At 45.3% G+C, this 14,331-nt stretch overlaps 1 long non-coding RNA gene across 1 annotated transcript; it reads left to right on the top strand.

The window, feature by feature from the left end:
* The first annotated feature begins 404 nt into the window (after window positions 1–404).
* Window positions 405–14,048, top strand: LOC140068792 (uncharacterized). The gene is made up of 3 exons (XR_011848564.1): window positions 405–522; window positions 12,788–12,873; window positions 13,931–14,048. It is a non-coding gene; the product is annotated as an uncharacterized lncRNA (long non-coding RNA).
* The last annotated feature ends 283 nt before the right edge of the window (window positions 14,049–14,331 follow it).

Here is a 14,331-nt window from a genome sequence, read left to right on the forward strand (position 1 = left end):
CATTAGCATACCCCTAAAACAGTGCTGTGATAAATGCAGCAGAGGCTTCTTTATCCCTAATAGGAAACATTTACATAGAGAGATCACAAAGTTACACCTGTTTATTTACATTACTGAGTAATGGAGCTCGTCGGACAGAGGTGAATTCATTAGTGTGCCTGGCTTTCCCATAGATCCTGCACTGTGGAGAATATTCTGTAAACGTTATCAGGTATGGAAAACTTTTAATTGGGCCTAAATAAAGAAAAGTTAGAGGGGTTGACCAGGAATTTCTACTGTTGGCCTATACTAAGGATCAATAGTTTATCAATAAGGGATATCCCTCATCTCTCTTGTCCATCAACAATAACCATCAATTGTAATTCCTTTCTTTTAGTCTCTTTCCTCAAGTGCTGCCCAAAAAGTGCAGCATGCCACTCAAAACCTCAAGGATTGAGGATGTCCATTACCCAGCGCTTGGGGCATAACATCTACTTCTCGCTTTCCACCAAGGCTGCAATCCCCATCAAGGAACTTTTGTAGGTTAGTTCAAACCAATTGGGAGATAAAAATATGAAGCATGAAAATATGAATTCTCAATCATGCAGTTTGGATGACCATTATCTTAGGTATATTTACACTAACCATCCGCCATTCAGAAGTGTCAGCCACTTTAATGTTCCATCAAAGATAACCATGAAAAGGGAACACATTTTAAAACCTAGCTCACTATTTTGTATTTTTTTTTAATAGTGCAGCTGAAGTGAATTGTTGCTGTCAATGTTTCCCTTATGACGTCAATGCTGAAATAGCGCTGTATACTGAGCAGACAGAGATGGGATGCATACTCTTGTGTCCTCCGTCATGGACACACTTAGCGTATAAGTCCAGTCCTTTCCTGGTAGAAGGAGAAGTGAATGTAACACCCAGATTGGGTCTCCACTTATGTGAAGAGGCTCATTCTGTACCTTTCTGGCCAGGAGCTCTTGGATAGACATTGAACAGATTTTGGATTTTATGTAGTTATCACCAGATCAGCACTTTTGGAGTCCGTGTAGGTACCGTTCCCTAGAGGCTAATCTAAAAGGGCTTTCCCAAGCAATAGATGCCCTTTGATAAGTATAAAGTCACTGCAAGCAGAGCACCCTTAGAGCTGAGCTCATGGACTGAATTTCAATGCATTAGACATGAGGAGATGGAGGCTATAAATGAGCTCTGTCATTGGAGTCATATTTTATATAAGAACATTGAATCCTTATAATGGAATCCATAGCTGTCACTGAAGACACTTTTTGATGTCTCAACTTATATATTGAGTGATGTGTAAAAAAAAAGGATTAAATGTAAAGGTGGTGGGTGATATAAATGGAAGGCACTTAGACATTATAATGTTTTTGTCTGTGTATTTGTTTAGCTAAAAACTAAAGATTTTGTGAATTTAATTATTGTTGTTACTTCTGAACATAGTGTATTAAGTAAAAACCAGATTATTTCACTATTATCCTTTTGAAAGGGTATTTCACTTTGAATAAATTGGCAGAGATTCATTATGTGTGAGGAAAAGGTACATAAATCTCCACTTCCCCGCCAGTCTCCTGGCTTCCCCGACAAAGCACGCCACTTTGCCTCCTGAATGACCGGACTGCCAGATTTGCTACAGTATAGTCTGGAAGACCAGACAAGAATATATCAGAAATCTTGCCAGATCATACCTAGTCATAAGTACAAACTGGCAGAGTTTGCACCTGATCTACTCAGTACAAGCCTCCTAGTAATTACGGGCACCGGAGCAGCCAGTGTGGGGAATTTAAAGACTGGCGTTTAAAATGCCATCCTTAAAATTTTCCTCCCTAGCAGTTTTCCCTTCTGAGTTGATAGATGGAGACCTAGATGCTCCCCTTCCCCTCTCGATAGAGCTTCTATGTAATGTTAACCCCTTCCCGACTTGCGGTGTACTAGAACGGCGCAAGCCACGTCCTGGTGCATGGAGAGCCCTCTCCATAGCTGGTAAGTCTTTGCTGTATATTGCAGCAAAGGCTTTATGGTAACACCCGTGATCGGTACTAGCCAGGTGGCCACAGGAGCGACAGAGTCTCATTATCATAATTTTATCATTGTTTTTTTCAGTTAAATGACTCAGCAAAGGGATTAAATAAGATATGTTTCCGCATTGGTGTAGCTACAGCTGTTTGGTTCATAATTAGAGATGAGCGAACACACTCGTCCGAGCTTGATGCTCGTTCGAGCATTAGGGTACTCGAAACTGCTTGTTGCTCGGACAAGTATTTCGCCAGCTCGAGAAAATGGCATCTCCCGCCGTTGTGATTTTTGGCGGCCAGAAACAGAGCCAATCACAAGCCAGGAGACTCTGCACTCCACCCAGCATGACGTGGTACCCTTACACGTCGATAGCAGTGGTTGGCTGGCCTGATCAGGTGACCCTGGAATAGACTAGCCCCTGCCCGCGCTGCTCGTATCATTCTCTGTCTGGATGCCGCTAGGGAGAGAGCTGCTGCTGGTCAGGGAAAGCGTTAGGGTGTTCTATTAGAATAGTGTTAGGCAGGAGTGATTCTACAAGAACCCAACAGCCCTTCTTAGGGCTACAATAACGTTATATATATATTTTTTTATTTGCTTGTGGCTGGGCTTGCTGGCACTAGTAGTGCAGCTAGTACCATATTGTGAGGAATTTGCAGGGAGACTTGCGACCATTGTGTTTAGCTCTTAGTGACACACATATCCACCCCAAAAACACCAAAGTGGGACAATTTATTAGGGGTTTGATTTGAATTAGGCACAGTCTGCTGATTTATTTTTTTTTACGTTTATTTACTTTTATAACTCAAAGTCATCAGGCACAGCACAAAATCCAGTTGTGTGCTGTCAGTGTAGGTTAGAAACTAGCCATAGCAATAGGATAGCATCGTTTTGTTTAAAAAAAAAAAACACAAAAAAAACAAAAAACAAAAAAATTTTACAGTTTACACTTTAATTTTGAAAATGTTTAACCCGAGGGCTAGGGGTAGAGGACGAGGGCGTGGACGTGGGCATCCAACTACTGCAGGGGTCAGAGGCCGTGGTCCTGGGCGGGGTGAGACACCACCTGCTGATGAGGGAGCAGGGGAACGCAGCAGAGCTATACTCCCTAGGTTTATTATGTCTCAAGTTACTGGGACTTGTGGTAGAGCACTGTTGAGGCCAGAACAGTGCGAAGAGGTGATGTCGTGGATTGCGGACAATGCTTCTAGCCATTTGTCCACCAGTCAGTCTTCCACGCAGTCCACCCATGTCACCGAAATCAGCACTCCTCCAGCTCCTCCACCTCAGCCTCCTTCCACCCAGTCTGCCCCCTCCCAGGAAAATTTGGCATTTGAACCGGCATACTCTGAGGAACTGGACCCTTCCCAGAGTCACAAACAACTTGTCCGGATGCTGAGCTAAGCTCCGATGCCCAGGTTTTCCACCGGTCGCAGTCTGTGGGTGATGATGACATTATTGACGTAGTGGAAGAAGTGTGTAAAGAGGTGTCGGACGATGAGGAGACACGGTTGTCAGACAGTGGTGAAGTTGTTGTCAGGGCAGGAAGTCCGAGAGGGGAGCAGACTGAGGGATCGGAGGATGATGAGGTGACAGACCCAAGCTGGGTTGATAAGCCGGGTGAACACAGTGCTTCTGAGACGGAGGCGAGTCCTAAACCAGAACAGTTTGGAAGAGGCAGTGGTGGGGCCAGACAGAGAGGCAGGGCCAGAGCTGGTGCATCAGCGCCAAATGTTTCACGTAGTCAAGCTCCCGTGGCGAGGGCTAGATTTTCAGAAGTCTGGAGGTTCTTTAAAGAAACACCAGATGACCGACGGACTGTGGTGTGCAACCTGTGCCAAACCAGGATCAGCAGGGGTTCCACCACTATTAGCTTAACTACCACCAGTATGCGCAGGCATATGAATGCTTAACACCCCACTCAATGGCACCAAGCCCGTTCACCTCCGGCCGGGCACACCACTGCTCCTTCCCCTGTGTCATCTGCTAGTCAGCCCCCTGCCCAGGACCCCGGCCCAAACACCTCCCGTGCGAAAACCCCATCTTTGCCTCCACGATCCTCCACAGCATCCACCAGCGTTCAGCTCTCCATACCCCAGACGCTGGAGCGCAAAAGGAAGTATAGTGCAACCCACCCACACGCCCAAGCCCTCAACGTCCACATCTCCAAACTGCTTAGCCTGGAGATGCTGCCCTATAGGCTGGTAGAGACCGAGGCCTTTCGAAACCTCATGGCGGTGGCCGCCCCTCGGTATTCGGTCCCCAGCCGCCACTGCTTTTCCCGATGTGCCGTCCCAGCCCTGCACAAGCACGTGTCAGACAACATCATCCGTGCCCTGACCAACGCCGTTTCTGACAAGGTCCACCTGACCACGGTCACGTGGACGAGTGCTGCCGGGCAGGGCCACTATATATCGCTGACGGCACATTGGGTTAACTTGGTGGAGGCTGGGACCGAGTCTGACCCTGGGGCAGGTCTCTCAGGCCTACTATGCCTCCTCCCACCCCTCCTCCACCTCATCCTCCGAATTACCATCCGTGGGCATGGCGCCATCAGTCGGTAGCTCTAGGCACAGCAGCAGTGCCATCGCTAAGCGACAGCAGGCGGTGCTCAAACTGCTGAGCCTAGACGATAAAAGGCACACCGCCCAAGAGCTATTACAGGGCATCACGGCGCAGACTGATCTGTGGCTGGCACCGCTGAACCTGAAGCCAGGCATGGTTGTGTGTGACAACGGCCGTAACCTGGTGGCGGCTGTGCAACTCGGCAGACTGACACATGCGCCATGCCTGGCCCATGTGTTAAATATCATAGTTCAGCGGTTCCTCAAGACATACCCCAATCTGTCTGATTTGCTCACGAAGGTGCGCTGCATCTGTTCGCATTTCAGGAAGTCCAGCACAGATGCTGCCACTCTCAGGGCAGCGCAGCGCCGCCTCCAACTGCCCGCTCACCGACTGTTGTGCGACGTGCCCACAAGGTGGAATTCAACATTAACCATGTTATCCAGAGTTTACCAGCAGCGCAGAGCGATTGTAGACTGCCAGATGTCAACTTCCACTGGTAGTCAGGTCAGTCAGCTTCCTCAAGTGTACAATGAGGAGTGGACGTGGATGTCTGATATCTGTCAGGTGCTGAGTAACTTTGAGGAGTCAACACAGATGGTCAGTGGCGATGCCGCCATCATCAGCCTCACCATCCCGCTGCTTTGCCTGTTGAAAAACTCTCTGATCAGCATGAAGTCAGAAGCTTTGCGCTCGTCACAAGAGACAGAGGAAGAAGATTCTTTTGTTGATAGCCAAAGCACCCTCAGGTCTGTTTCTCAGCGCATATCGGAGGAGGTGGAGGAGGAAGAGGAGGAGAATTTTGGCGAGACAGAAGAGGGGAGCGTTGTTCAGTCCTTCACTGTTCAGCGTGTATGGGCAGAAGAAGAGGAGTTGGAGGAGGAGGAAATGGGCAGTCAGGCCAGTGAGGGTAGTGAATTCTTGCGCGTTGGTACTCTGGCGCATATGGCAGATTTCATGCTAGGCTGCCTATCCCGTGACCCCCGCGTTCAAAGAATTTATTCCAGCACCGATTACTGGGTATTCACTCTCCTGGACCCACGGTACAAGCAAAATCTTTCCACTCTCATCCCTGGAGAGGAAAGGAGTGTGAGAATGCATGAATACCAGCAGGCCCTGGTGCACAAGCAGAAACAGTATTTCCCTTCTGACAGCGCTAGCGGCAGAGGGCATACTTCTGCGGGACAAGTAGCGAGGGAGAGTAGGCGAGCAGGCAGCTTGTCCAGCACTGGCAGGGGTACGCTTTACAAGCCCTTTGCCAGTTTGTCACCCCAGCAAGACACTGTCACCTGTCCCCAGTCTCGGCAGACTAGGGCTGATCTTTACAGAAAGATGGTGAGGGAGTACGTAGCTGACCATACCATTGTCCTAAATGATCACACAGCTCCCTACAACTACTGGGTTTCAAAGCTGGACATGTGGCACGAACTGGCGCTGTACGCCTTGCCTGCCCTGCCGCTAGCGTGTTGTCCGAGCGGGTTTTCAGTGCAGCTGGTGGCATCATCACTGATAAGCGTACACGCCTGTCGACTGACAGCGCTGACAGGCTGACGCTTATCAAGATGAATAAAGCCTGGATTTCTCCGGATTTTCATTCTCCACCAGGTGAAAGAAACTCAACCTGAATAATGTATGCACTCCTCCTCCTCATTGTCCTCCTTCTCCTCCTCTTTGTAGACTAAAGCAGAGGAAACTGGCTATTTTTTGCCTGGGCCAACTGGCTCTAGCTATAGTACTCTATGTATTTAATTTTTTCTGGAGGGCCACCTACCCGGTCCTCTGTTTTAAACAATTTTTGGGAGTGCCACATACAGGCACTCAATCTATTTAATTTTTCTGGATGACCACCTACCTGCTCCTCTGGTTTGAAAACTTTTTTGGACTGCCACATACAGGCACTATCTAAATTAAATTGTCTCCATAGCAGCCTCCACACGTCGTCTTTTTAGCTGCCTTCACACTTTGTCTCCATTGCTACCTCCACACGGCATCGCCATAGCTGCCTCCAAAAGTCGTGCATATAGCTGCCTCCATACATCGTCCCCTTAGCAAACGAGCTGTGTCAGGCAGAATTTTGGGTTGTTTTCATGGCTTCCACATCAAACTTGTTAACTTTGTCGCCACCCTGCTCTGTTATCCACAAAATATACTGGCAAACTTTTATCATTTACCGATATTATTTCAAAGATTCTTGCGCAACTGTTTACATTCCCCTCACCCGCCATAACCCAAACTTATAAGAACACTACTACTCTTGATCTTATACAAAAGGTTCTTAGAAGTGCTGTTTGGGGAGTAGCCGAGAGACAGGGGCTTGGATAGGCGAAAGCTCGCCTGGCAGCGGAGCGCCAGCTCCATCCCAAGATCCAACTAACATAGTTTTAACTGCAGCACCTTTAATCTACTACTAGTTCACTGCCTCCATACATCGTCCCCTTATAAAACGAGCTGTGTCAGGCAGAATTTTGGTTTGTTTTCATGGCTTCCACATCAAACTTGTTAACTTTGTTGCCACCCTGCTGTGTTATCCACAAAATATACTGGCAAACTTTTATCATTTACCGATATTATTTCAGCGCTTCTTGTGCAACTGTTTACATTCCCCTCACCCGCCATATCCCAAACTTATAAGAACACTACTACACTTAATCTTATACAAAAGGTTCTTAGAAGTGCTGTTTGGGGAGTTGCCAAGAGACAGGGGCTTGGATAGGCGAAAGCTCGCCTGGCAGCTGAGCGCCATCTCCATCCCAAGATCCAACTAACATAGTTTTAACTGCAGCACCTTTAATCTACTACTAGTTCACTGCCTCCATACATCGTCACCTTATCAAACGAGCTGGGTCAGGCAGAATTTTCAGGTGTTTCACCAGATACATAGTGGAACTCGGCCCATCTGTTGCCGCCATGCTGGAGACCTGAAGTTGCAATCATAGCAGCGCAATATGGATGCCCCATACTGTTGCTCTTAATCATGGAACCATTTCCGAAAAAACAATTAAAAATAGAACCACTATGCTATTCCATTATTCCTAGGTGAAATATTCAAACGACCCGGCCTGCTTTGAAAATTATAATTTTTTCAAAGTAAACGCTTCTGGCACCCAGGCCCATTTTGGGTGGGGAGGAGCCGAGAGACAGGGGCTTGGACAGGCGAAAGCTCGCCTGGCAGCGGACCGCCAGCTCCATCCCAAGATTAGGCAGCCTCAGAGGCATCCATGCATGCTGCCCCTGCTGTTTCCTGTCCATTTTGCCTCCACGATCCTCCACAGCGTCCACCAATGTCTCCATGCGCAACTTTCAACTCTCTATACCCCAGACGCTGGAGCACAAGAGGATATGCAGCACATCATCCCCTTATCAAACGAGCTGTGTCAGGCAGAATTTTCAGGTGTTTCACCAGATACATAGTGGAACTCGGCGCATTTGTCGCCGCCATGCTGGAGACCTGAAGTTGCAATCATAGCAGCGCAATATGGATGCCCCATACTGTCGCTCTTAATCATGGAAGTCGTCTCCATGGCTGCCTCCACATGTCGTCCCCTTATCAAGAGAGCTGTGTCAGGCTCATTTTTCGGGTGTTTCACCAGATACGTTATGGAACTTGGTCACTATGTCGCCACCATGCTGTGTTATCGACTAAATATACCGTCAGCCTTTTGTTGACATAGGAAATCATTTCAGCGCTTCTTGCTCACCTCCTTTGGTTCCTCTCTGCCACCCATTGGTTTGAAGCCTGAGTCCATTTAAGGTATGTCGCCATGCTACTCTCTAGCCTGCCGCTGCCTCTGCATGCCGTCCCCTATAGTGTCAGGGTCAATTATTGGATGTTTTAGATGCTATCTAGCCTCATTCGGTCACTCTGTCATGGCCATGCTGTTGCCCATAATTTTGGCATAATGGTACGATTAAGCAGCCTCAGAGGCATCCATGCATGCTGCCCCTGCTGTTTCCTGTCCATTTCCGTGGTGTTTCTATCCTTTTCTGAGGTTCCCAGGTGTATGGCCAAGCCTCCCTGTGCAGACCCTTGGTCCCCTTGAAAAATGCTCGAGTCTCCCATTGACTTCAATGGGGCTCGTTATTCGAAACGAGCACTCGAGCATCGGGAAAAGTTTGTCTCGAATAACGAGCACCCGAGCATTTTAGTGCTCGCTCATCTCTATTCATAATGCATAAAAGCAAATGGTAGATTTCCTTTAAAGTGTTTTTTTTTTTAATTTATAGACTACCCCTGGGGTGCCAGCCACAGCAGTGACTGCAAACAATTACGTCCCAGCCAAGTGTATCAATAACCCAAGCAGGAGCCATAGCATTAGAAGAGCTGCAGTAGTCCCATGTCCACTTATACTTCTCACCTGTAGTGCAGACTGTAAATATGGATGTTTGTGAACTAAAAATCAGCTGCTCTGCAACTTAAAAGCCAAGAGTTTTTTTTCTGCTGCGGATTTACAGCAGATAACCAAAATTTATATGCTGCAGAAAATCTGCAGTGAATCAATGCAGGCATTTCTTGTAGCCATAAACAGATTTATACTCCCATGCTCATAATGGCAAAAAATTTGATAACTGAAACATATTAAAGATTGACTATATGGGCAGTTTCCTCATATACAACCATGGGGTTACCTATGAAGGATGATCTCACACTTAAATTACAAATTAAATGGGAAATTAATGGGAAACAGTACAAGCTTTTGCATCCAGCTTTTCCTCTGACCGCTAGCAACCTAGCTTCAAATTTCAGGATCTTTCAAGAATCATTGTTAAAGTTGCAATGTATAATTGTATGGCTTTGCAAACAGCTCCTCTCTTCAACCTTTAAAGTGGCAGCACATGACACATTGGCAAGTTAAGTAATTGTCTTAAATGGTTAAAAAACTTTTTAACAAACTTTTCATAAATCAGCAGTGACTACATGACACTTTACAATGCACAGGACACATTGGGGCAGATTTACTTACCCGGTCCGTTCGCGATCCAGCAGCGCGTTCTCTGCGCTGGATTCAGGTCCAGCCGGGATTCATCAAGGTAGTTCCTCCGCCGTTCACCAGGTGGCGTTGCTGTGCTGAAAAGCATCTGAACGCGCTGGAGTTCACCGGGCCGGACCAAGTGAAGGTAAGCGCGTCCCAAGCGACACATTTCTTTTTTTAAATGCGGCGTTTTTTCCGAATACGTCGGGTTTTCACTCGGCCACGCCCCCTGATTTCTGTCGCGTGCATGCCGGCGCCGATGCGCCACAATCCGATCGCGTGCGCCAAAATCCCGGGGCAATTCAGGGAAAATCGGCGCAAATCGGAAATATTCGGGTAACATGTCGGGAAAACGTGAATCGGGCCCTTAGTAAATGGCCCCAATTATCACCAAATACTTCTTTCTCCAGTGATTTTGGCTCTTAACATGGAACATAAAAACTAGATTTAGAGTTAGATCACTTGCCCTTGAGTGTTTTTCACTGACCGAAATTGTATAATTTGACAATCGGTTCACGTGCAACTGGCCATGAACTGACATGATATATGACCACTGGACATGACTATAATACAATCCTATTATACTCTATATATAGATACAGTCATGGCCATAAGTTTTGAGAATGATACAAATGTAAATTTTTACAAAGTCTACTGCATCAGGTTTTATAATGGCAATTTGCATATACTCCAGAATGTTATAAAGAGTGATTAGCTTAACAGCAATTAATTGCAAAGTCAATATTTGCCTAGAAAATGAACTTTTTCCCCCAAAACTCATTTCAACTTCATTGCAGGCCTGCCTTAAAAGGAGCAGCTAACATTGTTTCAGTGATTGCTCCAGTAACACAGGTGTGGGTGTTGATGAGGACAGGGCTGGAGATCAATCTGTTATGTTTAAGTAAGAATCACACCACTGGACACTTTAAAAGGAGGCCGGTGCTTGGCATCATTGTTTCTCTTCTGTTAACCATGGTTATCTCTAAAGAAGCACATGCAGTCATCATTGCACTGCACAAAACTGGCCTAATAGGGAAGAATATGGCAGCTAGAAAGATTGCACCTCAGTCAACAATATATTGCATCATCAAGGAATTCAAGGAGAGAGGTTCCATTGTTGCCAAAAAGGCTCCAGGGAGCCCAAGAGGGACCACCAAGTGCCAGGACTATCTCTTAAAAGTGTTTCAGCTTCCGGATCGGGCTACCAGCAGTGCAGAGCTTGCTCAGGAATGGCAGCAGGCAGGTGTGAGTGCATCTTGACACACTGTGAGGAGGAGACTCTTGGAGCAAGGCCTGGTGTCGAGAAGGGCAGCAAACAAGCCACTTCTCTCCAGAAAAAACATCAGTGACAGACTGATATTCTGCAAAAGGTACATGGAGTGGACTGCTTAGGACTGGGTAAAGTCATTTTCTATGATGAATCCCCTTTCTGATTGTTCGGAGAAGACAAGGTGAGCGATACCACCAGTCTTGTCTCATGCCAACTGTAAAGCATCCTCCAACCATACATGTGTGGGGCGGCTTCTCAGCCAAGGGAATCGGCTCTCTCACAGTCTTGCCTAAAAACACATCCATGAATAAAGAATGGTACCAGAATGTCCTCCAAGAGCAACTTCTCCCAACCGTCCAAGAGCAGTTTGGTGATCAACAATGCCTTTTCCAGCATGATGGAGCACCTTGCCACAAAGCAAAGGTGATAACTAAATGGCCCAGGGATCAAAGCGTACAGATTTTGGGTCCATGGCCTGGAAACTCCCCAGATCTTAATTTGCATTGATTGTGCAAGAATGGACGGCTATCAGTCAGGATTTGGTCCAGAAGTTGATTGAGAGCTGCCAGGGAGAATTGCAGAGGTCCTGAAGAAGAAGGGTTAACACTGCAAATATTCACTTGCTGCATTAACTCATTCTATCTCTCAATAAAAGCTTTTGTTACTCACAATATGATTGCACTTGTATTTCTGTATGTGATAAAAAACATCTGACAAACACACATAAAAACCAGAGGGCAACAGATCATGTGAAAATATAATGTTTGTGTCATTCTGTACACCTCCCAACATGACCTGACCACTGGACATTACCAGGAAAGTTCTGTGATTCTATTTGCAGACATAGACTATTCCCCTCCCCTCTGTTCCAGCACCTGCTGATTAGGAACGTTCCATAATAACCTGTTTTGTGAAATAGATGTGACTGGCAATATACTATGACAATGTCCCTACACATACACACCTGTATGTAAGTGTGCACAGCTTGAAGCACGTATCATGTAATCACACAATGAGAGATGTTCTTTTCTATTCCATAAACAGGCTCTGGAGTAGGAGTTATTAGTCCATAGTGACAGATATAATAGCCACAAACAGTGGGAGTAAAATGCAGACCTGGATTTGTATAATGATTAACCTTTTATTATAAGAAAATGAATATCATAAAAATTCAATGTTGTAAGAACTGGAGCAATCTTCAAGGTTACCCCTTTTACATGGGATGTCAAACTTATTTTCAACAGGAGCCACATGAACCTGGAAGGCTGCTTTAAAAGGGTCGAATGTATACAGTTGAGTGAGCTGTTTAGTAGTTACATTCATTAAGTATTACCATTACAGTCAACCCAACCACAAAGCTGCACATATTGGTAAATAACCAAATAACCTGAGATACCACCATGACCAATATCTGCCCCTACAGTAGCCAATTGTCACTGTGTCCCCACACAGCAGCCGATAGTCACAGTCCTGTCATAGTGTCATACAGTAGCAAATTGTCACAATGCTCCTTTTAGTTAATAGTCACAGTGTCAACCAGTAGCCAACAGTGTCAGTGCCCCCAATAGTCACAGTGTCCCATAGTAGCTGTTCAAAACACCATGTATTACCGTTTTTTTACAGTTTGAAAAAAAAAAAATCACACGCATGACTTGGAAAACGTTCTTATGCGCGTGAAAACAAGTGCAAGTCTGAAGAAACCTATTGATTACAATGGGTCAGGGTGCTATGCAGGTTCTGCACATCAAAAGCACTTGTGAAAAACTCAAAGTGTGAAAGGGGATGAGTTTAGGATGAGTTTGGCTGGTAGTGCTGCTAACAGTGGGAGAATACACGATGAACACGTAGGAAACTATGCTACATGCTCTGCCATATATTGTTAAATAAAGAAAAAAAAATCTACGTTGTCTAATTACCGTCGCATCATCCTGAAATGTGACCCTTTACTTCACTGCTGTATTTGCAGCCCACAGCCACTAGAGGGAGTTGGAGCCTTTCCCAGCCCTCATTGAATAAGGCATCAGTCAAGAAGTGAAGCGGTAATGAAGAATAGTAAGTATACTGGATAGTAAAGAGAGATCACATTCCCTTTACTGCTGTATATTGTTACCTGATCAAATGCTTTCTATATGAGAAGCGTAATGATCCACTACATTAAATCCAAAGAAGAAAAGTAACATTCCTAGCCATTTACTAAAAGTGTTCACTGACGCTCTAACGTGTGCCCATTTCCTATACAATGCAACTTTATCTATGTAAATAACAGTAAATTGAATGTATTTTCATGTCAAGACTTCAAATTCTTTCCAAAATTGAATGTATTGCTCCATTAAAGCAATTTTTATATAACTGTTGCATCATGTTTCTCTTATCCAGTATTTCAGAGACTCTAAGACTAGGAGTGATATCTGTAAATGTTATTTGTTTCTTTCCATAAAGGTAAGAAATATCATTTTCACTGATTGTCCGATAAATCTGAATGATAAAACAAGACTTGTAAGGAACACTTCAGGCAAAACTGGTCTGGTGCAAGACCTAAGGGGGTCCCAAAAGGGTTAGGCAAGACAAAGCTATGCACTATGCAGTCAAAGCTAAATCACAACAAAAATTGGACATGAAATGGAAATTGTAGACCAGTAGATGGTGTGAAGTATGTCAAAAGCGTCTAAAGATGCATCAGATTGGGACATGGCTCAGGAATACATATCCCCCTCAGTAATACATGTCCCCCTCAGGAATACATGATAGATTCTTTTGCATAGATTATGTGGGGGACATTTATCTATGCCAGTTTCTAGCATAGGAACACTGAAATAACTATTTTTGTGGCTAAGCCACCACCTCACCATGTGGGCATAGAGGGGGCATGGCCACCAGCATAGTGGGCAGGTACGGGGCCTTCCTATCCTGTGTCTGTGTACTTTCTAAAAACTTGCAAATATTTGCAGGCTTTTACGCAAAGTAAGCAAACTAGTTTTGCCTATGCCTCTCGATAAATTTGCCGCGACAGGGGTGGCGTGGCACGAGCAACAGCATATGATAAATTCCCCCCTGTGTCTTCCATGCAGTGTTTTCTATTATCTGTAGCCTTCTATTGTTTATTTTACAGCTTTGCTAATGGTAACTGCAGGGTTAAGCCAACAAATGAAGTAAAGAGAAAGAAATGTCTGTTACTTTGGACCGCTGTCGCTGTGCACGCTGATGAAAGTACATGGCTCTCCACTCTCTCCCCTAATAAATGAAATTAGAATGTGCTATTGTTGTGCCACCTGTTCCATTCGATGGCTGTATTAGCGTAATCTAGTGTTTTATGATTAACCAGAAATTTTCTCCTATTAGCCCAACTATTGTGAAGCAATTTACCTGTAGGAAAAAACATATTAACTTCATAAAGTTGAACATAAGTCAGTGTGTTCCTGAATGCTAAAAGCTTTCTTATAAGACGTGAGAATAAAGAATTCTATAGATGCATCCCCTGGGAATAAGACATAGAAGTAAAGCAGTTTTACT

Source organism: Engystomops pustulosus, chromosome 7 (assembly GCF_040894005.1).
Source record: "Engystomops pustulosus chromosome 7, aEngPut4.maternal, whole genome shotgun sequence".
Classification (NCBI taxonomy): Eukaryota; Metazoa; Chordata; class Amphibia; order Anura; family Leptodactylidae; genus Engystomops; species Engystomops pustulosus.